The following is a 4,563-nucleotide window of genomic DNA, read 5'->3' on the forward strand; positions in this document are numbered from 1 at the left end:
CTGGATCCTCGCTTTTTAGTCTGTAGGTTTTGCTACTTTTCAGTCTTTGTATACTCATTTGGGTCAGCCTTGTCCCCATGTGTATGCATATAAAAATTGTGTTGGCTTTTATTGGTTTCTCTGGAGAACCAGACTAATACCATTCTTAGAAATATGAAACTGATGATCAGCCTATTATGAAGACACCAGTTGGTAGATTCCATCCCTCTATAAAAAGATGTAACAGGGGCAGCATTCTGAGCTACTCTGGGTCACAATCCAAGGAGAAGTTAGCAGATACTTTTGGAAGGCTAATCAAATAATATCAAAGTGCCATCTGCAGAAGATGAAGTTCTGAGAAAAAAGCCAGAAATCCAGAAAACAAGAGATAGGAGTTTGTAGTATCTATTCCATGAATCTCATACTAGAAGAAAACATGATGACTAAGGGGAAGATTGTGCCTTGTGGATGGTTTTTTGTTTTTTGTTTTTGTTTTTTTCCAAGGAAGGGAATGCCTTCACTAAGTCACAAAACTTTGGCCAATTAATACAGTACCTGTTAATACAATAAAATACTATTTTTTTTTTTTTTTTTTTTTTTTTGCTGGGGTCATATATCCCCTTAGCGCTAATTTGCACTCCAAAAATATCATTTAAGTATCAAATCCAAACACTGGCTTCCAGGAGGGCAAGTTATTTTATACAAATTAATGGCATTTGAAATTATACAGTTTCTCTTTTTAAAGTAAGTTCCTCAGGCAGGTGGTTCCAGTTCACAGCAGCGGGCAACTGTGTGGACTTGAGGGTGGCTGGCCTTTTTTTCTGGTTGTTCCACACCCAGATACTTTTCCAGTCCCTGACAGGCTCTAAGATTCTACCTAAGGAGACTTGAGGTAAACATCAATTTCTTCTAAGTACTTAAACAACAAACAAACCTGTGAATTGTTCACACAAACACAAGACTCTCCAGTCAGCTCCCTCAAGCCCTTCCACCTCAGACGATCACTTTGATTTAGAAATTCTCCATCTTTGGTTTTCATCAAACGTCACAGCTTTACCCCAGCTAATAATAATAATAATAATAATAATAATAATAATAATAATAATAATAAACTCTACCTAAAATAGCCCTATATTTTAAATTACAAAAAAATATAATGCCAGCTTGGAGAGTCCCGGGGGCCCTGTAGCTGCACACCCATCTCCATTGTCATTTTTCCACCATGGCTGCCGCGGCCACCATTGGTGTCCGTATTCTTCCTCTTGCTGATGCTGCCAAGTCTTCAATCTCAGCGTTCAGTTTATGTATCACCCATTCCATTGCGTCTTGGCCTTTGTTAGTGTTGGAAGATATGGTGCTTGCCATGAGTCCTTCAGAGTAGCTGCTGAAGATGACCCCTTTCACGGTGATGATGGCTTCCTGGGTCAGGACAGTTTTCTCTGGGTACTGGGGGTGCAGCTTGTAGGTGAGCCTCTCGTCTACAGAGACCATATTTGTAAATGAGATGTTGGTGGACTTGAGTTCCATTGTCTTCTTTACCGGGTCGGCCCTGAGTGCTCCTGTACATACGTTTTTGTTCTCGTGGCACCAATAAGAGACTTCACAATGGAAGGCAGGTCCCACTCTGCTGAGAAGTCTGTGACTGTGCAGCTTTCCAGAGGGATACACATTTCTGTCCAGCACGTCAATGCCCACTACACTGGGATTCATGGGGTTGGGGTACTTCTGCATTTCCCATGGATGGTCAGAGACGTGCTCCGAAGTCCAGATCTTCATGGTGCCAGTGGCCTGCCTGGTGTCCCGCAGCATCCGGGGACAACGAGGCTCACAAGATCATCGGCCCCGCCCTGACCCGGCCCGGCCCGGCCCTGCCCGGCCCTGCCTTGTGGATGTTGAGAGAAATTCTGTAGCTGTGGATGAATTTTGTGATTCTAACCTGGGGTAAGCCTAGAAAGCCATCCCTGAATAGGATTAAGTAGTCTCTTTCTCCTTGGTGCTGTTGTTTCCAAGGCCTTGGAAATCCCAGTCTTCAGCCTTCGCTTCTCTTCCAGAGTCTTCCTGTGAAGGAAATCTGACCTTGGTATTAGCTCCTGGCTTACAGCAGAATTTTTCTATACTGTGTACTCAAATTCCCACTGGTGTGTATTCAATATGCAAGTGTTGCCTTTAGCTTATCTTCTCAGTCACCCCTTTACATTTCCTGATCCCCTCACACCCATGACATGATGCTCTTTATATCTGTATGCTTTGCTCTTGCATCTATGGCTGTGTGTGGTTTTCTCTTTGCTTAGATGTCACTGCCCTTCCCATCCAGTCACTCTGTTGTCTATTTCTCTTCCATGGAAGTTTGTAGGTATCTATTCCATAAATCTCACCTGACATTTTGTTTTATTTGCATCCTAAGTTTCTTTAGGAGCCTTGTGTTAGCAAAAGAGTTATCAGCAAGCAGCTTTGTCATAGCACCCATCTTACTCCATGTAAATAACTTCTCCATGTATTTGCCATGCTGTCTGTCTACAAAGTACTTGAGGTATTTATGTATTCTCAGGACACAGCATAGGGTTTGTCCTGGGATACATTTCAGAAAGGTTCATTTGATGATGACTTTATGGGTCTGCCTAACTTCTATAGAGATCACCAGTGGAAAGTGAGGCCTAAGCCAAACTCTGAGCTTTCTGTCTGGTTTGTACTATGATTCCCCAGTTGCTTCAAGGCTAAGTCTGCTTAGACTGGGAGCCACCCGTTAGTGAAAGCAATGTGTCAGTGTATGTGCAAGAAAAGGCAACACGCCTAACAATGTTCAGTGCAGTGTGGCCTCTGATAGAAAAGTGGAAGAAACAATTACATTACAATGAATAAGTAAATTATAGCATGTCAGTGGGCTGGAATGTAAGCAGTTGTAAAAACCATGATTATGAAGACAGTGGAACGGCCTTAAAGAAGAGTCAGCACTTTCTGTCTAACCCTCAGAGAAAATCCAACTCATTAAACATCTCCCTTTTGTTCATTCATTCATACTCAACAAATACTTATTTAAATACTTGGTGTACAAGGCCTTGGTCATTAACAACCAGTCCAGATTTTAACAAAGATTTTGAGTGGAGGTGGAAGCCAGGGCTGCATCACTCATCACAGTGTCTGAAGTAAAGCTCTCACTCACTATTTCTCCTGGAAGGAATTTGCTCTTTGGTACTCTAAACCTCTGCTTTTGCACAAGGATAACTTGCCTTTGTTAGTCAGCTTTCTGTTACTTTGACAAAATATCTGAGACAATCAACTTAAAAGGATACAAATATCATTATGGCCCTTGGTTTCAGAAGTTTCAGTCTATGGTTTCTTGGAGCTATTGCCTTGGGCTTGTGATAGCACAGAGCACTGTGGCAGAGTATGTGGCAAGGAGGACTATTCATCCCATGATGGCTCAAAAATAAATGATAGGAGATGGGGAGGGAAAGAGAGAGGAAGGAGCTAGTGTCCCATATCACTCTGAAGACATGACCCAATGATGTGACTTCCTAACTTCCTACAAGCGCCCTAAAAATTCCACTACCTCCCAGTGGCATCATAGGCTGGGACCAAACTTTCAACACATGGACCTTTGGGGATATTCAAGATGCAAGCCATATGTAGAACTTACTCCCTATGTCATAGCCCTTTTTGCGTTTGGTGAGCAATTTCAGCAATTGCCTAACCTTGCCTAGGTTTCCCCACCCTTGATATTCATCTGTTTATACCCATTTTTCTCTCAGCGAAGAGAGTTTTAAAATTTTGTTTTAATTAGAATCATTAGAGGTATTATAAACAAAAATTGTATGTACTGATATGGCAGATATTTGCTTCTGCCACACATTTGCAATGGGGTCAAGACCTCTAACTGGAGATGCTTATCAGCTTGTATCTTGGTTCATTTGAAACTCAATCCCATACTGTGAACACAGCAATCTTTAGGAGCCCTTGCATCTGTGCCCTATGACAGGAGCTGCTCATTCCTTGTGGGTTTTCAAGATGCCCTGATGCTCAATCAGTAGTGCTGATTAGGGCTCTTATGGGAGCATTTCATGGCCAAGAATTTTGGTTATGGCTGTTTCTCCCTGTCAGGGCTGGGAGGAAATCGCCTGAAGAGGAGAGTCAGCTGCCCTAGTTCTAAGTACAGCCCAATGGTATTTAAATAATTCATATATTTAAAATAACAAAATAAATATTTTATGGGTCTTTAAATTTTAGTAACAGGCTGTACCCTTGAAACCTACAGATTAAAAATCAGACTTTAGTCACAAATACAAATATAATTGTCTAGTAAAATGTTGCTATTAGTAGAAGCACATAATTCAGGGCACACATAATTTTTTTAATACCCAAAGGCTTAAAAATCAAACAGAATGGCCTGGGTAGGGATAGGTTAGGGGTGTGTGATAAGGAAGAAGCTTTTCCTTACTTCATGATGCTTCTGTGTCCTATGACCAGTTTTTTTCTTAAGATGGGGTGGGGTCCTTCTTGCACACAGATATCTCCTAGAGAAAAATCACAACTCACTCTTGACCGTATGGGAGACATCTGAGAATCCCTGTAATAAAGCTTGCTGGG

At 41.7% G+C, this 4,563-nt stretch overlaps 1 pseudogene; it reads right to left on the reverse strand.

Annotated features, from left to right (window-relative positions):
• Positions 1–1,188: 1,188 nt before the first annotated feature.
• Positions 1,189–1,755, reverse strand: LOC100752025 (annotated as a pseudogene).
• Positions 1,756–4,563: the final 2,808 nt, after the last annotated feature.

The sequence above is a fragment of the Cricetulus griseus genome, assembly GCF_003668045.3.
Source record: "Cricetulus griseus strain 17A/GY chromosome 1 unlocalized genomic scaffold, alternate assembly CriGri-PICRH-1.0 chr1_1, whole genome shotgun sequence".
In the NCBI taxonomy this organism is placed as follows: domain Eukaryota; kingdom Metazoa; phylum Chordata; class Mammalia; order Rodentia; family Cricetidae; genus Cricetulus; species Cricetulus griseus.